We start from the raw sequence: 23,340 nt of genomic DNA on the forward strand, positions 1-23,340 counted from the left end.
CAGCTGTGCCTTTAATATTTTGTTTCCTACAAAAGGAAGTAGGAAGTAAATATGGCAAATATTACACATTTGTTCAATCAAGTGAATGAATGAACGATAGATGGGGGGGTCAATTATATTTTTCTGTACTTTTTTGTATTCTTGAAATATTTCACAATTGAAATCTAAAAATTAAATTAAATTGATAAAATAAAGGTTGGATTCCTTTGTGACACACACACTTTGACTAACCAGGTTCTCACCACATAACAATCTGCCAGCCCAGGCCCTTGCCCACTTACCAACGCACACTAGTCAATGTGAGATTCAAATATGAAGAAACACTTGCATTTGGATGATTTGGGCAATTAAAAATCTCACTCTACACATGAGCATGTGCATACATGGACACCCACCCGAACAAAACAACCAGCCATACAATGCTAAATTAAAAACCCAAGCCGGGCGCGGTGGCTCACGCCTGTAATCCCAGCACTTTGGGAGGCTGAGGGGGGTGGATCACGAGGTCAGGAGATCGAGACCACGGTGAAACCCCGTCTCTACTAAAAATACAAAAAAATTAGCCGGGCGTGGTGGCGGGCGCCTGTAGTCCCAGCTACTCGGAGAGGCTGAGGCAGGAGAATGGCGTGAACCCGGGAGGCGGAGCTTGCAGTGAGCCGAGATTGCGCCACTGCACTCCAGCCTGGGTGACAGAGCAAGACTCCGTCTCAAAAAAAAAAAAAAAAAAAAAAAAAAAAACCCAAGTGCCCGCTGCAAGATGGCAATAGAATAGAAATGGAATACTCTCTCTTTTGTATTAAGAACAAAACCAATTAGGTCACAGCTTGGGAGTAAAATCCTTCCACTAATGACAGCCTTTGCAAGTAAGATGGTTCCCCTGAGGCTGGTAACAATGCTGGCAGAAGAGCGGAGAAGGATACTGATTTCACTTCATCTGGCCCAAGAGCCCCACCAGGGAGAGCCAAGCAAATGGCGTTGTGGGGCTTAGTAAGAGGGTAAGATAGGAACGGAGGGAACCACCTGCCCAGGAGTTCCTGCGACTCACAGAGGAAACTTTGCCAAGGCCTCTAGTGCATGGAATCCCTAAAAAGCGCCTGGCCTAAGTGCCTCCCTACTGCAGAAATCACTTTCACAGCTGCTCCTGTCAAATCTCCACTTAAACATTTCCAGAGTTGGGGCCCGACTGCTTTTGAGGCAGCCCATTCCATTATTGAACCGCTTTAGTTGTTGGAAGATTCGTATATTTTTTGAGAGAAATAATCAGATCTGAAGCAGGAAGCACAATATATAATCACATTGTATAAAATGACCCTGAGTGTGTCAGTATGTGCACGTGTGTTTGGGAGGTCACATGCCAAAATACTAACACTATGAGAGTTGGAATTACTGATGATTTTTATTTTCTCTTTTTTGCCTGTCTGTATTTTCTAAAATGAACAAATTTACTTGGTAAAGTGGGAAGAGATCATATTACATATTGTTTAGGATTAGTGGGAAGCCAGGGGTGGTGGCTCATGCCTGTAATCCCAGCACTCTGGGAGAACAAGTTGGGAGGATCGCTTCAGCCTAGGAGTTTGAGATCAGCCTGGGCAACATCGTAGGAACCCTGTATCCATGGAAAAAAAAAAAATTAACTAGCAGTGCATGGTTGTTGCATGCCTGTAGTCCTGCTACTAGGAGGCTGAGGTAGGAGGAACACTTGAGCCTGAGAGGTTAAGACTGCAGTGAGCCATGATCACACCACTGCATTCCAGCCTGGATGACAGAGAAAGACCCTGGTTTTTTTTAGAAAAAAAAAAAAAAAAAAAAAATTGGTCACGGTGGCTCACCTAGCACTTTGGGATGCCGAGGCGAGAGGATCACTTGAGATCAGGAGTTCAAAACCAGCCTGACCAACATGGTGAAACCGCTTCTCTACTAAAAATACAAAAAAATTAGCCGGGTGTGTTGGTGGGCACCTGTAATCCCAGCTACTTGGGAGTCTGAGGCAGGAGAACTGCTTGAACTCAGGAGGCAGAGGTTGCAGTGAGCCGAGATTGTGCCACTGTACTCCAGCTTGGGCAACAGGGTGAGACTCCATCGCAAAAGAAAGGAAAAAAAGAAAAGATTAGTGGGAGATAAAATATTTTTCCTCTCACAAAAGGGAGATAAATCCTTTCATATTTTGCACCCATTGGTCCCAGTTCTGTTGGATCTACCCTCAAGTGGGCAGTGGTCCCAGATGGGGCAGCCAGTCAAAGGCCAGGCCAGAACTTTCTATGCTGCTGGTTCAGCCTGAACACATGCCACCCATTATAAGAGGAAGGAAGCTTTTCAGCAGCTATGGTAAACTTAAGCACATCCACACTTCATGAATTAAGAAAATCAATTTCTTCTCAGAAAAGGGGGTGCTCAGCTGTCATATTCTAATCAGTACTTTCCAGAAATGCAATGAATTTAAAGCCACTTTAGCTAAAGACAGGTTAGTGGAGAAACGTTTTGGTCTGAGCAATGCAGGAGAAGAAAATTATAATCCCTGGCATTTGCATAGCCCTTTGAGAGAAAATCTTTCACAGGCATGAGCTTACGAGACTTAACCCAGAATACCCTCTCCCCACACCTCCCCAACCAAAACACACAGTGCATCCAAAATATTGTATAGGTATGCAGATTCAATTTGCAGGGAAGAAGGGCCTCATTGCATCAGATTCTCTAAGGGGTTTGTTAAAGGGTTAGGGCCACTCGTCTGATAGATGCAGCTTATAACTGGTTTTGAGCAAACTAAGTCCGGGTCCTCATCTGTTGAAAAGCAGTGTTGGGTGGCATGATCTCTGTAACCTCTTCCAGCTCCTGCTGCCCCTGTCTTTGTTACACTCTCCAGGCACTTGGGAGTCAGAACTTTTTCCAGGGCCTAGAGGTGACCCGACCTTCACCATCTATCACGGCCTGCCCCGGGACCTGTCATGGAGTGATGAGGACGTCTGCCTGCCTGGTGATGGGATTTGCAGCCAATAAAACCCTCCACCAGGCAAGAGGATTGTGAGACCTGTCTGGCTACAATTTATTCTCCTTGGTCACTTTGACTGACTGCAGCCAAGTGCCAGGGGAAATTTGAATTTGAATGCTGCTGCCTGTGAAATTAGCTTAGAAAAATATACAGGCTCTCTTCAACAACGGGCAATTCCAGCTGAATCTAAACAGCCACAACTGGGGTGGGATAAAGACACACAAGCAGACGCTGTCCAGTTCGGGAGAGTCTCAGGAAACCACAGGGAGATTAACTTCTTACTGGAGGGAGCACGTTAGCCTGCAGGAGAGGCAGTCGCTCAGCTTAAAAAGGATGAATGGAGGCAGGAGAGACCAGAAGGGATGGGGGATAAGTCAGAAAAACATTATTAAGCTCATCTGAAGAATACATTCAGGAAGTCATGGGTGTAAGCAAGAAAAAGGCACATCTTCAAAAACAGATGTGCAAGCACAGTTGTTGCAGCAAGGTGTGTGTGTAGGAGCAAAAGGTTGGAGGCAACCTACGTGTGCATCCCTGGGAGACCGCTGAAACGTACTGGGGAATACTATGTGGCCATTGAAAAGAATGTGGTAAGGCCGGGCGCGGTGGCTCACGCTTGTAATCCCAGCACTTTGGGAGGCCGAGGCGGGTGGATCACGAGGTCAGGAGATCGAGACCACGGTGAAACCCCGTCTCTACTAAAAATACAAAAAAAATTAGCCGGGCGAGGTGGCGGGCGCCTGTAGTCCCAGCTACTCGGAGAGGCTGAGGCAGGAGAATGGCGTGAACCCGGGAGGCGGAGCTTGCAGTGAGCCGAGATCGCGCCACTGCACTCCAGCCTGGGTGACAGAGCGAGACTCCGTCTCAAAAAAAAAAAAAAGAAAAGAAAAGAATATGGTAGAGGCCGGGTGCCATGGCTCATGCCTGTAATCCCAGCTCTTTGGGAGGCCAAGGTGGACGGGTCACCTGAGGTCAGGAGTTCGAGACCAGCCTGGCCAACACGGCAAAACTCTGTCTCTACTAAAAATACAAAAATTAGCCGGGTGTGGTGGCAGGCTCCTGTAGTCCCAGCTACTGGGGAGGCTGAGGCAGGGAGAATTATTTGAACCTGGGAGGCGGAGGTTGCAGTGAGCTGAGATCGGGCCACTGCACTCCAGCCTGAGCGACAGAGTGAGACTCCATCTCAAAAAAATAAGAAAAAGAAAAAAAAGAATATGGTAGATCGATGTGTACCAATATAGAAAAAACTCCACTTTTTCTTTGCTAAGTAAAGAAAAAAGCAAGGCATAGAAAAGCATGAAACGTATACATGGAATATGTTATGCTTTATGCTTTTAAAGGGAAAATGCTTATAGATTTGTATTATCTCTCTGAAAGAATTCCCAAGAAACAGATCAGGAGTGGAAGGGAGACTCACCTTTCACCTTCTACCTTTCTAGACTTTTTAAATTATTTACTATGTGCCTGTATTCCTGTTTGAAAGTGTAAATAAGTGAATAATGTTAAAAATGGAGAAGGAGGGGAAAGTAGTAGTTGCTCTCCTCCCTCCAAAGTCAGCTCTGCCACGGAGCCATCTTCCCTTTCCAGATGGGATGGTTAACTTCATGTGCCAACTTGGTGAGCCACGGTACCCAGATAGTTGGTCAAACATTATTCCAGATGTTTCTTCGAAGGTATTTTTGGGGGGTGTTTTGTTTTGTTTTGTTTTGAGATGGAATTTCACTATTGTTGCTCAGGCTGGAGTGCAATGGTGCTATCTTGGCTCACTGCAACCTCCACCTCCCATGTTCAAGAAATTCTCCTGCCTCAGCCTCCCAAGTAGCTGGGATAACAGGCATGTGCCATCACGCCCAGCTAATTTTTTTTTTTTTTTTTTTTTTTTTAGTATTTTTAGTAGAGACAAGGCTTCACTATGTTGCCCAGGCTGGTCTCGAACTCCTGACCTCAAGTGATCCACCCACCTCCACCTCCCAAAGTGTTGGAATGAGGTTAAATTTAAATCAGTAGGCTTTGAGTAAATTAGATGACCCTCCATTGAATGGGTGGGCCTCATCCAATCAGTTGAAGGCCTGCATAGAAAAGAATTCCTTCTTGCTCAGGAGCAAGAAGGAATTCTGCCAGCAGGCAGTCTTTGGACTCAAACTGCAACTCTTCACTGGCTTTCCAGGCTGCAGGCCTACCCTGCAGATTTTGGACTTGCCAGCCTCCATCGTCACGTGACCTAATGCCTTAAAATAAACTTCTCTATAGATACATACTCTGTTGGTTCTCTTGATCTGGAGAGCACTGACACTAGGGCTTGAGAGAATCTCTGAGCCCAGGCTTATGCATAGGCACAGGTGAGGCGGCCTTTGCTATCTGCTGGGGAAAGGGTGGCGTCTGAGAATCGTTCATGTGGAAACTGGACACTGACCTCACTCTGGGGTCAGAGCTGGGAGGAAGGTGGGTCTGGCCAGGCCTCTCCCTGCATATGAAGCAAGCCCACCCATACCTCTCCCAAGGACACTTTGAATATTCCCCTAGCATGAACTGGAGGCTCTATTTGCTTCCTCCTGGCCCTTCCTCACAATCTTTCTTTTCTGTTTCCTCTCTCACTCTCCAAGTCCTTTCCCTTCCATGTCTTCCTTGTGAACAAGGTTACACCAATAAGGCAAAAATAAAAATGTTGCTATGTTGCTGTTTCCTCCCCGGCTATGAGCCTATTCATCTCAGTTCAGTTACTCCTCATGGCTTCCAGTGCCAGCAAGTTCTGCTGAGCAGAAAAGACAGTCGATCAGCTGGTTACTTTGTCTCAAAGACCCAAATAGTAAGTTTGACCATTGTCCTCTGCTTTCATTGACCAAATAAAACCAGGTAATTCAAGTCAAAATGATTGAAAATGACATGTATATGCTGGGCACGGTGGCTCATGCCTGTAATCCCAGCACTTTGGGAGGCTGAGGCAGGAGGATCATTTAAGGTCAGGAGTTTGAAACCAGCCTGGCCACCCTGGTGAAACCCTATCTCTACTAAAAATACAAAAATTAGCTGGGTGCGGTGGTGTGCTCCTATAATCCCAGCTACTTGGGTGGCTGAGGCAGAAGAATCGCTTGAACCCAGGAGGCAGAGGTTGCAGTGAGCCGAGATCACACCACTGCACTCCAGCCTGGGTAACAGAGCAAGACTCCATCTCCAAAAAGAAAAGGAAAGAAAGAAAATGACACGTACGGATACTCTTTTTTTTTCTCCCTTCCCAACTCATGATACACTGCATTATTCATTCAGATTGTGTTATTAATTCCTTATTCCACCATGAAATATGGCATAAAATAATCTCAGACCTTGTATTGGGTGGTCCTTTTACACTAAGTCTCCTTCTCCGTATTCCAGATTCAATGAAGTAGTCAATCCAGAAAGACATACTGAAATCAGTTATGATGAAGGCAGCACACTAGCCACTGAAAAGATTCAAAAGGGCAGAAAAAGAGCTTATGGACAAAACAAGTGGATAAAGCACAACACATAAATAGATCATAATAAGCAAAGCAGTATAAGGCTAAAGAAGTGACAGATCAGAGGAGAGCAGTCACCGTGGGTTGGAGTGTCTCAGAAGGCTCTGGCCTTAAAGATACATAGGAGGGCATTGAAAATAGATAAAAGTTTAAAAAGTAATCCTGCTTTACCTTCTATTACATCATTTAATCCCTACAGCTACCCAGCAGGAGAGGTGGTTCAGGCAAATCTTCCCATTGTCAGGCGGGTTCAGTTCAAGGAAACCAAATGTTTCCTGCCACACACCAGGAAGGCATGTTCAAAGAGGCCAGTTGCTTTCACCAATGTTATGGAGCATGTCAATGCCTGAATCAGGGCTGGAGCCAGGTTTCCAAAGTCCATAGCTGGTGCTCTGGTCATTGAATGAGAGAAATGGACAAGGATTTCCAGGCGAGTGCATTCAGGCAGAAAGGCCCAGAGGCACAAGGGAGAGGAGCCAAGAAAAGTGGGCACCCATTCTCATTCTTATAGGACATGTATGCACACACGTGCATGTGCACACACACGTGCATGTGCACACACACATGCACACTCCATTTTCCTCAAATTACACTTCTGCCTGAGAGAGTATGAACAAGCAAAGCCTTATGCATGCATCAATGACACCAGGATTCAAGAAGACAGCTTTGACCTCTAGGCCCTTGCTCCCCATAGGAATCGAGCTCCAAATTCATTCAGCAGGATTAATATGATGATAGAAAAGCTTGCATTTGAGGCCAGGCGTGGTGGCTCATGCCCATAATTCCAGCACTTTGGGAGACCAAGGTGGGCAAATCATTTGAGGTCACGAGTTCGAGACCAGCCTGGCCAACATGGCGAAGCCCTATCTCTACTAAAAAATACAAAAATTAACCGAGCATGGTTGTGCCCGTCTATAATCCCAGCTATGCAGGAGGCTGAGGCAGGAGAATCACTTGAACTTGGGAGGTGGAGCTTACAGTGAGCCGAGATTCTGCCACTGCACTCCAGCCTGGGCAACAGAGCGAGACTCGGTCTCAAAAATTAATTAATTAATTAATTAAATAAGCTTGCATTTGAGTTTGTGTGACTTTATGTCAGAAACTCATAGAGGAAGTAATAGTATAGTAACTCTATTCAGTCAAATAAATAAATGGAGCTTTATCATCCATGCAAAGTTATGCACATTGTCCCAGAGCTGATAGTTTCAGCCATACACAAGAGAATTATCACCAAGACAAGGAATTTGTTCTAGGAGCAGTAAATTGTTGGGTGAGTTGTTTACTTCAGTCATTGGTCTAGGCCTTCCAAATGGACAAGACTCCACCATCGGGTGACCAGCCTGGATACACTATCACTGGGAGCTGTTACAAGCTCAGCTGATGTGAATAGAAAAGGAATGAATGTGACCCGCCAAGAGATACTGGACAGTGGCCTCCACTTTCTCTACCTAGGTCGGCCAGTCTCCCTATCGGCACAGTCAGGATAATAAAACTCCAGGTTTATTTGGATCCGTCAGAGGACACTGCCACGTGGGAACAACTGAGCTGCCATCTTGGACTTTACTCCCCAGCAGATTCAGTGGGGAAAGGGGGGGACATTCTGGCAACCTTGGTAGAGTGGCTTCAGACCTGGATAGATTCCCAAGCAGGGTAAAGTTCAACTTCCTCCAGGATAGTTCTTTCCGCTGCTGCTGGGTTTTGCAATGTCCTCCCTTCATATTATCTAGAAATCCAGACCCTCTGTTTTTTTTTTTTTTTTTTGAGATGAAGTCTCACTCTGTTGCCCAGGCTGGAGTGCAGTGGCACCATCTCAGCTCACTGCAACTTCTGCCTCCTGGGTTCAAGCAATTCTCCCTGTCTTAGCCTCCCGAGTAGCTGGGATTACAGGTGCCAGCCACAACACCCAGCTAATTTTTGCATTTTTAGTAGAGATGGGGTTTTTTGTCATGTTGGCCAGGCTGGTCTTGAACTCCTGACCTCAGGTGATCCACCCGTCTCGGCCTCCCAAAGTGCTAAGATTATAGGCGTGAGCCACTGTGCCCAGCCTATTTTACGATTTTATAAGTTACAGATAAATTATAACAATGGAAAATAGACTGGGCACAGTAGCTCACACCTGTAATCCCAGCATTTTGGGAGGCCAAGGCAGATGGATCAGTTGAGGCCAGGAGTTCAAGACCAGCCTGGCCAACATGGTGAAACCTTGTCTCTACTAAAAATACAAAAATTAGCCGGGTGTGGTGGTGGGCGCCTGTAATATCAGCTACTCAGGAGGCTGAGGCATGAGACTTGCTTGAACCTGGGAGGCAGAGGTTGCAGTGAGCTGACATCACACCATTTCACTCCAGCTTGAGTGACAGAGCAAGAGTCCATATCACACACACATAAAAAAAGGAAAATAATTATCATTTAAACACATGCAAACGAACTCCATCCAGTGGAGTGACAATTCTCCCACATCACCACCACCACCATTAAGGAAAAACCTGTTTCAGGCTGGGCGTGGTGGCTCACACCTGTAATCCCAGCACTTTGGGAAGTCGAGGCAGGTGGATCACCTGAGGTCAGGAGTTCAACACCAGCCTGGCCAACATGGTGAAACCCTGTCTCTACTAAAAATACAAAAATTACCCAGGCATGGTGGATTATGACCACGTGCTGGTAATCCCAGCTACTAGGGAGGCTGAGGCAGGAGAATTGCTTGAACCCAGGAGGTGGAGGTTGCAGTGAGCCAAGATTGCACCACTGCACTCCAGCCTGGGGGACAGAGCCAGACTCCGTCTCAAAAGAAAAAAATAAGTTTCACCTCCACTAAGCCTTTATTTTAATATTCCCAATCTTCTTTGGATTGTCCTTTTTTTTTTGAGTCTCCCTCTGTCACCCAGGCTCGAGTGCATGGCACAATCTCGGCTCACTGCAATCTCCTCCTCCTGGGTTCAAGCAATTCTCGTGCCTCAGCCTCCTGAGTAGCTGGGACGACAGGCATGTGCCACCACATCTGGCTAATTTTTGTATTTTTATTAGAGACAGGGTTTCACCACATTGGCCAGGCTGGTCTCTAACTCTTGACCTCAAGCAATCCACCCACCTGGGCCTCCCAAAGTGCTGGAATTACAAGCATGAGCCACCGCACCTGGCCTGGATTGTCCTTTGTTTCTGTTTTGTTTTGTTTTATTGTTTTTTGAGACACAGTCTCACTCTGTCACCCAGGCTGGTATGCGGTGGCATGATCTCAGTTCACTGCAACCTCTGCCCCCCAAGTTCAAGTGATTCTCCTGCCTCAGCCTCTAGAGTAACTGGGATTACAAGTGCATGCTACCATGCCTGGCTAATTTTGTGTTTTTAGTAGAGACAAGATTTCACCACGTTGGCCAGGCTGGTCTTGAACCCCTGACCTCAAGTGATCCACCCACCTTGGCCTCCCAAAGTGCTGGTATTACAAGCATGAGCCACCACACCTGGCCTGGATTGTCCAGTTTTCTTTTTAACGAGTTAAATGTAATATTTTTTTTTTTTTTGAGATAGGGTCTCGCTCTGGTGCCCAGGCTGGAGTGCAGTGGTGTGATCATGGCTCACTGTAGCCTTGATCTCAAGGCTCAGAGATTCTCTCACCTCGGCCTCCAGAGTAGTTGGAACCATAAGCACAGGCCACCAAACCTGGCTATTTTTATTATTATTATTTTTTGTAATGTTGGGATCTCACTACGTTGCCCAGGCTAGTCTCCACCTCCTGGGCTTAAGCGATCCTCCCGCCTCGGCCTCGCAAAGTGCTGGGGTTACAGGCATAAACCACCATGCCCAGCAAAATCTCATCATGTATTAACTTTTTAAAAAAATCAACTCCTGGCCGGGCGCGGTGGCTCACGTCTGTAATCCCAGTGCTTTGGGAGGCCAAGGCAGGTGGATCAGTCAGGAGTTCAAGACCAGCCTGGCCAACATGGTGAAACCCTGTCTCTACTAAAAATACAAAAATTAGCCGGGCGTGGTAGCAGGCGCCTATAATCCCAGCTACTCGGGAGGCTGAGGCAGGAGAATCTCTTGAACCCAAGAGGCGGAAGTTACAGTGAGCCGGGATCATGCCACTGCACTTCAGCCTGGGAGACTGAGTGAGACTCTGTCTCAAAAAAAAAAAAAAAAAAAACTACCCTGATAATTCCCGCCTATTGGATTTAGTTCTGCACCCTCATCCATGCTGTGATCCAAGTCCCAGAAGACTGTCAATGTGGATCCCACTCCAGGTTCTTTTCTGTTCCAGGCCAAACATTCCCAACCTACCTAGTAATACACTAATTACAAGCTGCAAATCAGACAGGCCTGGTTTGAAATCCCTTGTCTACAACTTTATACCTAAGTACCCTTGGCAAGTTACTCAGTATTGCTTATCTTCATTTCCCTCACCTGTGTAAAGGGAATAGAAATGCTCACTCCAGGCCAGGTGTGGTGGCTCACGCCTGTAATCCCAGCACTTCAGGTGGCTGGGGCAGGCAGATCACTTGAGGTTAGGAGTTCAAGACCAACCTGGCCAACATGGAGAAATCCCCTCTCTACCGAAAAATACAAAAACTGGGCCGGCCATGGTGGCTCAGGCCTATAATCCCAGCACTTTGGGAGGCCGAGGTGGGAAGATCATTTGAGGTCAGGAATTCAAGACCAGCCTGGCCAACATGGTGAAACCCCATCTCTACTGAAAAATACAAAAATTAGGTTGGGCACAGTGGCTCATGCCTGTAATCCCAGCACTTTGGGAGGCTGAGGCAGGCAAATCACGAGGTCAAGAGATCAAGACCATCTTGGCCAACATGGTGAAACCTCATCTCTACAAAAAATACAAAAATTAGCTGGGTGTGGTGGCACGCACCTGTAGTCCCAGCTTCTCGGGAGGCTGAGGCAGGAGAATCACTTGAACCCAAGAGGCAGAGATTGCAGTGAGCCAAGGTTGTGCCGCTGCACTCCAGCCTGGTGACTGAGCAAGACTTCATCTCATAAATAAATAAATACAAAAATTAGCCAGCGTGGTGGCGGGCACCTTTAATCCCAACTACTCGGGACATCGAGGCAGGAGAATTGCTTGAACCCATGGAGGCAGAGGTTGCAGTGAGTCGAGATCGTGCCACTGCACTCCAGCCTGCGCGACAGAGTGAGACTCCGTCTCAAAAAAAAAATTTTTATATATATATATATATATACAAAAAATTAGCCGGGCATGGTGGCACATGCCTGTAATCCCAGCTACTTAGGAGGCCGAGGCAAAAGAATCACTTGCACCTGGATCTTAAAAGAAAAAAAATTGCCCACTCCAGAGACGCTATGTCAGACAGACTTCAGGATGGCCCCTGCGGCATTCACCTGCTGGTACTCATTCTCTTGTGCCACCCTGGGGAGCAAGGACAGGGTGCTACATGCACCCTTTGCCCACAAAAATTATGGGGAAAAGCTTCTTCCGACGCTGAACTGGTGCCATCTAGTGGCCCATGGTGTCCCTCAGCCACTCCACCAAAGAAATGAAGTTTTTGTGAATAGTAGTATTTAGGGCTTCTTTCTGGACTAACCCTCGGCAATATCCAAAACAAGTTTTCCCATAATTTTGGTATGCCTTTTTTGAAATTCTCTCCCATGACAGGCAGGTGTAATGGAAAGAAAGCAAACAGTGTCAGGCTCACCTAGCTCTATGCGTAATGCATCCCCAATCACTTACTTGCTCTAGGACCTTGGGCAAGCTACCAAACTTCCCTGAGCCCCAAGTTCATCCTCTGTAAAACGTGGGTAGTACAATCCTCCTTGCAAAGTTATTCTGGGGAATATGTGGGAGGAACCATACCCAGTGCTCAACAGACAAGTAGATGCTCACTAAGTACTTAGCGGTATTTTCATGTCTTCCCCTTTATCATAGTTCCATCCTATCTTCTCTCTGGGCTCCAGAATTACTTTCCATTACCTAAAATATTCGTTGACACTAAGAAGCGTGAGACTGAATGTATTCCTCTCCCCAGGAACACAAAGGATTCATGCCAGGAGGCCGGGGGTTCTGTCCTGCTCCAGCTCTGCCATTTACTGGGTTAGTTAACCTTTCCTGTAACACAAAAATTGCATTGTAAAGATTATTTGATTTAATGAATGCGAAAGTAACTTACATAAAATAAGCATTCAGGCCGGGCGCAGTGGCTCATGCCTGTAATCCCAGCACTTTGGGAGGCCAAGGAGGGCGAATCACTTGAAGTCAGGAGTTCGAAACCAGTCTGGCCAACATGGCGAAACCCTGTTTCTACTTAAAAAAAAAAAAAAAAAAAAATACAAAAATTAGCCGGGCATGCGGGCGCGCACTTGTAATTCCAGCTACTTGGGAGGCTGAGGCACTAGGATCTCTTGAGCCTGGGAGGCGGAGGTTGCAGTGAGCCGAGATCATGCCACTGCACTCCAGACTGGGAGATAGAGTGAGACTCTGTCTCAAAAAAAAAAAAAAAAAAAAAAAATCATTCAATAAATATTAATATTCATTCCAGAAATAGATGAATTTTACAAGAGGAAAGATGGAAGGAGGCAACTCTAACATAATTAGTCACTGGTGGAATTTTAGAAATGAAGTCAGATATCCAGGCACAAATCGTATCTAACTGCATTGCCGACTCTACATAGGTATGTTAATCCCAGTCTCATTGTCCCCTTCAAGTTTTTAGAAGAGTATTTGTCACTGGGTATGTAGAACAAATCAACTCTCTAATAATTGTTAGTATAAAGGAGTTAGCATGTTGAAAAGAAATGGAACTAACATGGTGAAGAGGAGGACGGGGAAGGGGCTGACTGCACACATAGACAATGCTCACGCAGCTGAACCATCATTTATTGCCAGGGCATGGTGGTTACTCCTGACTCTGTCCATCATCCAGGGTCCCAGCTGGAAACAGAATTCGCCAAGCGTAACTCAAGTGAAAAAACCCTAATGAAGGGACTCCCAGTAGAGGCACAGATAGAGTTAAGGGATCAAACAAACAAAGACTGGTCACCTTCCCTTGGATAGAGGAGGAAAGGAAAAGACAGAGTTGCTAGAGCCCAGTGAGACCTGAAATCATGGAAGAGGACCACCATCGGGAGCAGGGATCATGGAGGAAACAACTAGTGTGAGACTCTCCATTGCAAGCAAGAGACAGCCCTGGACTTCGGAGATTTTTGTCTGTAGAATTTTCCCTTGTGTGTGTGATTAATTTGACTATGTAAAAAAATTTTTTTAATTAACACATAATAATTGTACATATTTATGGGGTATATAATGATGTTTTGATACACATCATGTATAGTGATCAGATAGATCAAGGTAATTCACATACCCATCATCTCAAATATTTATCATTTCTTTGTGTTGGGAACATTCAATATCCCCCCTCTAGCTATTTGAAACTATATATTATTGTTAACTATAGTCATCCTACAGTGGTAGAGAACATCAAACCTTATTCCTCTTATCTAGCTATAATTTTGTATCCTTTAGCAAATCTCTCCCTATCCCTTTCCTTACCCTTCCAGCTTCTAGTATTCTCTGTTCTACTTTTTACTTCTATGAGATAAATTTTTTTTTTTTTTTTTTTTTTTTTTTTGAGACGGAGTCTCGCTCTGTCACCCAGGTTGGAGTGCAGTGGCACGATCTCGGCTCACTGCAAGCTCCGCCTCCCGGGTTCATGCCATTCTCCTGCCTCAGCCTCTCCGAGTAGCTGGGACTACAGGCGCCCGCCACCACGCCCGGCTAATTTTTTTGTATTTTTAGTAGAGACGGAGTTTCACCGTGGTCTCGATCTCCTGACCTCGTGATCCGCCCGCCTCGGCCTCCCAAAGTGCTGGGATTACAAGCGTGAGCCACCGCGCCCGGCCGAGATAAATTTTTTTTTAGCTTCCACACATGAATGAGAATGTGCAGGGTTTAACCTGCTGCTCTGGCGGTTTTGTTTTTTTTTTTTAGATGGAGTTTGCTCTTGTAACCCAGGCTGGAGTGCAACAGTGCGATCTCGGCCCACCGCAACCTCCCACTCTTGGGTTCAAGCAATTCTCCTGCCTCAGCCTCCTGAGTAGCTGGGATTAAGGCACCCGCCATCACGACCAGCTACTTTTTGTATTTTTAGTAGAGATGGGGTTTCAACAGGTTGGCCAGGCTGGTCTTGAACTCCTGACCTCAGGTGATCCGCCCACCTCAGCCTCCCAAAGTGCTGGGATTACAGGCGTGAGCCACTGGGCCTGGCATCTGGCTGATTGCACTTAACATAATGTCCTCCAGTTCCAGCCACGTTTCCTCAAATGACAGAATTTCATTCATTTTTATGGCCGAATAGTGTTCCATTTTGTATTTATATCACGATTTCTTTATACATTCATCTGTTGTTAAACACCTAGGTCATTTCCATATCTTGGCTAGTGTGAATATTGCTGCAATAAACATGAGGATGCAGAGGTTTCTTCAATATATTGATCTCATTTCCTTTGGGTAAATGCCCAGTAGTGGAATTGCTGGATCATATGGTAGTTCTATTTGTAGTTTTTTAAGGACCCTCCATACAGTTCTCCACAGTGGCCATACTAGGTTACATTCCCAGCAGCAGTGCATAAGAATTCTCTTTTCTCTACATACTTACTAGCATTGTTAGCTTTTGTCTTTTTGATAATAGCAGTTCTAACTGGGAAGAGATGATACCTCATTGTGGTTTTAATTTGCATTTCCCTGATGATTAGTGATGTTGAGCATTTTTTCATATATTTAGTTGCCATATGTACATCTTCTTTTAAGAAATGTCTGTTCAGGTCATTCGCTCATTTTTTAATTAGATTGTTTGGTTTATTGCTGTTGAGATGTTTGAGTTCCTTGCATATTCTGGATATTAATTCCGTGTTAGATAAATAGTTTGAAAATACTTCCTCCCATTCTTTAGGTTGTCTTTTCACTGTGTTGACTGTTTTCTTTGCTGTGCAGAAGCTTTTTAGTTTGATATCATCCCACTTGTTTATTTTTGCTTTTTCTGCTTTTGTTGCTTTTGAGGTCTTATTCATAAAATACTTTCCGAAGCCAATGTCCTAAAGTGTTTGCCCTATGTTTTCTCCTAGTAGTTTTGTTTTTTGTTTGTTTCTGTTTTTGTTTGTTTGTTTGTTTGTTTTGAGATGCAGTTTTGCTTTTTTGCCCAGGCTGGAGTGAAGTGGTGCAATCTCAGCTCACTGCAACCTCTGCCCCCCGGGTTCAAGTGAGTCTCCTGCCTCAGCCTCCCAAGTAGCTGGGATTACAGGCGCCCGCCACCACACCTGGCTAATTTTTTGTATTTTTAGTAGAAATGGGATTTCACCATGTTGGCCAGGCTGGTCTTGAACTCCTGACCTCAGGTGTGATCCACCTGCCTCGGCCTCCCAAAGTGCTAGGATTACAAGCGTGAGCCACTGCATCTGACCTTTTCCTAGTAGTTTTACAGTTTTAAATCTTACATTTAGGTCTTTGATGCATTTTCAGTTGATTTTTGTATAGCGTGACAGGTGGGGTTCTAGTTTAATTTTTCTGCATAAAAATAACCAGAATCATTTATTGAAGTGATCACCCTTTGCTCAATGAGTGTTCTTGGCATCTTGGTCAAAAATCAGTTGGCTATAGTTACATGAATTTACTTCTGGGTTCTCTATTCTGTTCCATTGGTTTATGAGTCTGTTTTTATGCCAGTACCATGCTGTTACCATAGCTTTGTAGTATATTTTAAAGTCTTGTAGCATCATGCCTCCAGCTTTGTACTTTTTGCTTATGCCTCCAGCTTTGTACTTTTTGCTCAGGATTACTTTGGCTATACAGTCCTTTGTGGTTTGGTACCAATTTTAGGATTGTTTTTCTATTTCTGTGAAGAATGTCATCAGTATTTTTTTTTTTTTTTTTTTTTTTTGAGACGGAGTCTCGCTCTGTCACCCAGGCACCCAGGCTGGAGTGCAGTGGCGCGATCTCGGCTCACTGCAAGCTCCGCCTCCTGGGGTCACGCCATTCTCCTGCCTCAGCCTCTCCGAGTAGCTGGGACTACAGGCGCCCGCCACCAAGCCCGGCTAATTTTTTGTATTTTTAGTAGAGACGGGGTTTCACCGTGGTCTCGATCTCCTGACCTCGTGATCCACCCGCCTCGGCCTCCCAAAATGCTGGGATTACAAGCGTGAGCCACCGCGCCCGGCCAGTCATCAGTATTCTGATAGAGATTTTAGTTGAATCTGTAGATTGCTTTGGGTAGTATGGTTATTTTAACAATATTAGTTATTCCGACCCATGAGCATGGGATGTCTTGCAATTTATTTATTTATATATTTTATTTATTTATTTACTTATTTTTTCTTTTTGGAGATGGAATCTCGCTCCGTCGTCCCAGGCTGGAGTGCAGTGGCATGATCTTAGCTCACTGCAACCTCCGCCTCCCGGATTCAAGCAATTCTCCTGCCTCAGCCTCCCGAGTAGCTGGGATTAACAGGCATGCACCACCATGCCCGGCTAATCTTTTTGTATTTTTAGTAGAGACAGTTTCACCATGTTGGCCAGGCTGGTCTCGAACTCCTGACCTCAGGTGATCCACCCGCCTCAGCCTCCCAAAGTGCTGAGATTACAGGCGTGAGCCACCGCACCCAGCATCTTCCAATTCATATTCTCTTCAATTTCTTTCCTTGGTGTTCTTTAGTTTGCCTTGCTGATATTTTCTTACTTCCTTGGTTAAATTTATTCTTAGGGGCCAGGCTTGGTGGCTCACACCTGTAATCCCAGCACTTTGGGAGGCCGAGGTGGGTGGATCACCTGAGGTCAGGAGTTAGAGACCAGCCTGGCCAACATGGTGAAACTCCATCTCTACTAAAAAATACAAAAATTGGCCGGGCGCAGTGGCTCTCGCCTGTAATCCCAGCACTTTGGGAGGCCGTGGCGGGCGGATCATGAGGTCAGGAGATCAAGACCATCCTGGCCAACATGATGAAACCCTGTCTCTACTGAAAATACAAAAAAAAAAATTAGCTGGGCATGGTGGCGGGCACCTGTAGTCCCAGCTACTTGGGAGGCTGAGGCAGGAGAATGGAGTGAACCCGGGAGGCGGAGCTTGCAGTGAGCCAAGATCATGCCACAGCACTCCAGCCTGGGCGAAGAGCAAGACTCCATCTCAAAAATAAATAAATAAATACAAAAATTAGGTTGAGCGCAGTGGCTCACGCCTGTAATCCCAGCACTTTGGGAGGCCAAGGCAGGCGAATCATGAGGTAAAGAGATCAAGACCATCCTGGCCAACATGGTGAAACCCTGTCTCTACTAAAAATACAAAAATTAGCTGGGCGTGGTGGCAGGTACCTGTAATCCCAGCTACTTGGGAAACTGAGGCAGGAGAAACACTTGAACCCAGGAGGCGGAGGTTGCAATGAGCTGAGATTGCACCATTGCACTCCAGCCTGGGCAACAAGAGCAAAACTCCATCTCAAAAAAAACAAAATTATTCTTAGGGTTTGGGGCTTTTTTGGGGGGTTGGGGTATAACTATGGTAAATGGGATTACCTTTTAAATATTTTTTCTTTTTTTTGAGATGGGAGTCTTGCTATGTTGCCCAAGCTGGTCTGAACTACTGGGCTTAAGCAATCTGCCTGCCTCAGCCTCCTGAGTAGCTGAGATTACAGACGTACACCATTGTGCCATCTTGATTTCTTTTCTTGTTTGTGTCTAGAAATGCTACTTGTTTTTGAATATTGATTTTGTATCCTGCAACTTTACTAAATTCACTTATTAGTTCTAAGAGTTATTGAGTAGAATCTTTATATTTTTCTCTTTTTTTGAGACAGTCTTGCTCTGTTGTCCAGGCTGGAGTGCAGTGGTGTGATCTCAGCTCTCTGCAACGCCCACCTCCCGGGTTCAAGTGATTTTCCTACCTCAGCCTCCTGAGTAACTGGGATTACAGGCATATGCCACCACGCCCAGCTAATTTTTTTGTATTTTTAGTAGAGATAGGGTTTTGCCATGTTGGCCAGTCTAGTCTCAAACTCCCGACCTCAAGTGATCCACCATCCTCTACCACCCAAAGTGCTGGGATTACGGGCGTGAGCCACCGCATCTGGCCTAATTTTTCTATATATAAAATCATGTCATCTGTAAACAGGGACTATTTTACTTCCTTCTTTTCAAATTGAATGTCCTTTTATTCTTTCTTTTGCCTAATTGCTCTGGCTGGGACTTCCAGTATTATGTTGTAATTCAAGAAATATTTGTTGAGAATTTATTATAAACAAAAAATTATTCTAGGCACTGGAGGGAAAAAAGACAAGAACTATGTCTTTTGCCAGGTGCAGTTGCTCATGCCTGTAATCCCAGCACTTTGGGAGGCCAAGGTGGGCGGATCACCTGAGCTCAGGAGTTTGAGAACAGCCTGGCCAAAATGGCGAAACCCCTTCTCTATTAAAAATACAAAAATTAGCTGTGGTGGCATGCGCCGGTAATACCAGCTACTGGGGAGCCTGAGGCAGGAGAATCACTGAAACCCGGGAGTCGGAGGTTGCAGTGAGCCAAGATCATGCCACTATACTCCAGCCTGGGCAACAGAGCAAGACTCTGTCTCAAAAAAAAAAAAAAAAAAAAAAAAAAAAAGAACTATGTCTTCATGAAGCTTACATTTTTTGAAAAGGAGTTAGAAATTTAAGAAGAAAACTAATAAACGTGATAATTTCATTCAGTGAGATATGTTGTGAAGACAATAAAACAAGATTATGTCAGAGAGGAGCTGCATAGACTGAGTGTCAGGGAAGGAGTTAAGGCTTCAGTGACTAGAATAAGTCAACACGTAAAGACCTGGTTGTAAATCATCTTACACGGAAGGAAAGGCAAAAGCAAAGGCATCAAGACAGGAATGAGTTAAGTGTATCCCTGAAGCAGCAAGAAGCCAGTGTGGCTGGAGCAAAGTCAGTGCAGAGGAAAAGGATAGGAAATGAGGGCCTGGAGCTAGATCAGCCTGCACAGCACAGTAAGAAGTCTGGACTTTATTGGGTGTGAAATGTGAAGTCTTTCAAGGGTTTTAACCTGGGAAGTGCTTTGGAGAGAAGTGGGGAGTGTTATATTATATAGTTTATATTTTTTAAAGATTATGTTTTCTAGTTATAGTTATTATAGTTCTAGAAACTGTATTTTAGGACAACAAAATCACCCCAGTTAATAAGAGAAAGCTCTTTTTACAAAGAATGCCAAGCTATTCAGACTAAAGAAAAATAAAGAGACATGGCAACCAAACACAATGCCTTATTCTGAACTTGGCTCTTCATCCAAAAAAAAATTCTATAAAATATATTGTTGGGATAATTGGCGGCAATTAAATATGGTCTCTATATTAGATAATATTATTATAGTAAATGTTAAATTTTCTGATTCTAAAACTGATTATGAAAGAGAACAACCTGGCTGGGCACGGTGGCTCATGCCTGTAATCCCAACACTTTGGAAAGCTGAGGCAGGCAGATCACCTGAGGTCAGGAGTTCAAGACCAACCTGGCCAACATGGTGAAACCCGGTCTCTACTAAAAATACAAAAATTAGCCAGGCGTGATGGTGGGCGACTGTAATCCCAGCTACTCAGGAGGCTGAGGCAGGAGAATCACTTGAACCCCGGAGGCAGAGGTTGCAGTGAGCCGAGATCGTGCCACTACACTCCAGCTTGGGCAACAGCAAGCCCCTGTCTCAAAAATAAAATAAAAAGAAACAACAACCAGATGTCATGTGGGACCTAGATTGGGTCTTGGTTTGTTTCTGTTTTGTGTGTGTGTGTGTGTGTGTGGCTGCTTTTGTTTGTTTGTTTGTTTGTTGAGACAGAGCCTTGCTCTGTCGCCCAGGCTGGAGTGTAGTGACATGATCTCAGCTCACTGCAACCTCTGTCTCTCAGCTTCAAGCAATTCACATGCCTCAGCCTCCAGAGTAGCTGGGACTACAGGTGTGTGCCACCACGCCCTGCTAATTTTTTTTATTTTTAGTAGAGACAGGGATTCACCATGTTGGCCAAGCTGGTTTCGAACTCCTGGCCTCAAGTGATCGGCCTGCCTCAGCTTCCCAAAGTGCTGGGGTTACAGGTGTGAGTCACTGTGCCTGGCGGGTCTTGCTTTGAACAAACCAACTGGAAAGGACATTTGGGGAACAACTGGGATAAATGAAATTGAGGTTAGGTATTAGAAGAGATGAAAATGCGTCAACATGGTAAAATTGAGATTAACTGGAAAAAAAATCTGATTATGAAATAGTATGTACAGTATAATTTCATCTGGTAAGTATATATGTATATACATACACACATGAAGTATATATCTCACACTATACTAGAAGGATATATTCAAGGTTAATCTTTTGGAAATATAAGGATTTTATTTTCTTAATCTGCTTATCTGCTATATCTGACTCTCTACAAAACACATATAAATAATTTTAAATTTTTGAATAATTTTAAAATTTTACTTATTATTTATTTATTTTTTGAGATGGAGTCAGTCTGTCACCCAGGCTGGAGTGCAATGGTATGATCTTGGCCCACTGCAACATCTGCCTCCCAGGTTCAAGAGAGTCTCCTGCCTCAGCCTCCTGAGTACCTGGGATTACAGGCAGGTGCCACCATGCCCGGCTAATTTTTTCTTTTGTTTTCTTTTTTTTTTTTTTTTTGAGACAGAGACTCACTCTGTTGCCCAGACTGGAGTGCAGTGGTGCGATCTCGGCTCACTGCAACCTCCGCCTCCCAGGTTCAAGCCATTCTCCTGCCTCAGCCTCCCAAGTAGCTAGGACTACAGGCGTGTGGCACCACGCCCGGCTAATTTTTTGTATTTTTAGTAGAGAGAGACGGGGTTTCACCGTGTTAGCCAGGATAGTCTCCATCTCCTGACCTCATGATCCGCCCACCTTGGCCTCCCAAAGTGCTGGGATTACAGGCATAAGCCATCTTGCCTGGCAACTTTTTCTATTTTTAGTAAAGACAGGGTTTCACCATGTTGGCTGGGCTGATCTTGAACTCCTGGCCTCAAGTGATCTGCCACCCCAGCCTCCCAAAGTGCTGGGGATACAAGCGTGAGCCACCATGCCTGGCCAATTTTAATTTTTTTAATAAATTGCTCTGGCTGTTCTAGATGGATTACAGGGGCAATCAAGAGTGGAAGCAGGTTGTCTAGTTGATCAGCAATATGCTTTTCAGTATCTGTTGCCCAAGTCTAGGTGGAAGCCAGATTCTTGCTGGAAATGAAGCTTCTCTTTCATGGGAATCCCACATACATGGCCAAAGAGATCTTATGTCTGGGAGCACAAACTGGGTATGTTAAAGGGCTTGATATTCTCCAGGGTATTTTGTTGTCCAACAAAGCTGGGTAGAGATTTGCACAGGTCCACGGAGCTGCTCAGTAGAGGGAGGGTCTGGAGGAGTGCTATCCAGCAGGCTAAAGGCAAGGTACCAGCCCTCTTTGAAGTTATACACTGGCCCAGCCAGGGAAATCACAAGCACACACACATACCCAACATCAGTTAATGACAAGAAGAGAAAGAAAATGTACTTTTAAATTTGATCTTAAAACAATTCACAACTCTTAAAAATTATGCAGAATAAGCCGGGCGTGGTGGCTCACGCCTGTAATCCCAGCACTTTGGGAGGCTGAGGCAGGTGGATCACAAGGTCAGGAGTTCGAGACCAGCCTGGCCAATATGATGAAACCTCCTCTCTACTAAAAATATAAAAATTAGCTGAGTATGGTGGCATGTTCCTGTAGTCCCAGCTGCTCAGGAGGCTGAGGCAGGAGAATTGCTTGAACCCAAGAGGCAGGAGAATTGCTTGAACCTAGGAGGCAGAGGTTGCAATGAGCTGAGATGGCGCCACTGCACTCCAGCCTGGGCAACACAGCAAGACTCTGTCTCAAAAAAATAAATAAATAAATAAATAATAAAAAATAAAAAAATTATGCAGAATAAGTAGAGCTACAGTAATAAAAAGCAAACTTTGCAGCTTGAGGAATTAAAGTGTCTCACACACGGAATGAAATCCCTTAGGAAAGCCTAGTGAAGAAAAATGTCAGCTATTACCCTAACTCTGGGAGGTAAGGGAGAGACAGCCAGGCGGCAGAGAGGAGCAGCCAGCAGCCCAAGGTCTGGAGAGGCGAATAAAAGGACTCCAGCTGCCTGAGTAAGGGATTACATTTTCCGATTGTTGTGAAAAGAATTCCCCTTTCCTAGCTAATAAAGCCAATTTCTAAGTGAAGCTCAAAACAGCATTGTATGGGAGGCTCCGACTGAGAAGAACAAAGTAAATCCCTGGCAAGGGCTTAAGACTTTCCTCTCCCCCCACCACCCTACCCTACTGCTCGCTCTCCTGGAGGCCCAGGAGCCAATCCTCTGAAGATAATTCTACGAGGGGCAGGGGAAGTGGATGATAATGCTAAAAGACAGAGCATTGAATATTCACTCATCTGAAAATCCCCAAAGATGTTGCTTTCTAAGAAGATGGTCAGAGTAATCCATACTGGCCAACTGATTTAATGTGCCACACTGACAAACCCTTTCCTAAGAATTTATAGCCTCAACTAAAAACAGTTGTTTGGACAAACTGTCAAACTCCTGCAGGGCCCACTTGACATCCGTCTTTGTCAGGTCAGTGAGGAGAATGGCTATTACTTTGAAAAGGCTAAGGGTTTCTTGTTTCCTGCTGCTCCCAGGAGATCTACAGAGTAAGGGAAGCCTCGGCGGTTACCATTAGGCAGAACCCAATAGAAGTCCTCGGGAGAGCAGGGTTTAAATTCAACACTTGCCCAAGGCTGGCCAATCACTTGAGGTCAGGAGTTCCAGACCAGCCTGGCCAACATGGCGAAACCTCGTCTCTACTAAAAATACAAAAAATTAGCCAAGCG

This window comes from Symphalangus syndactylus, chromosome 1, assembly GCF_028878055.3.
Source record: "Symphalangus syndactylus isolate Jambi chromosome 1, NHGRI_mSymSyn1-v2.1_pri, whole genome shotgun sequence".
NCBI classification, from domain to species: Eukaryota; Metazoa; Chordata; class Mammalia; order Primates; family Hylobatidae; genus Symphalangus; species Symphalangus syndactylus.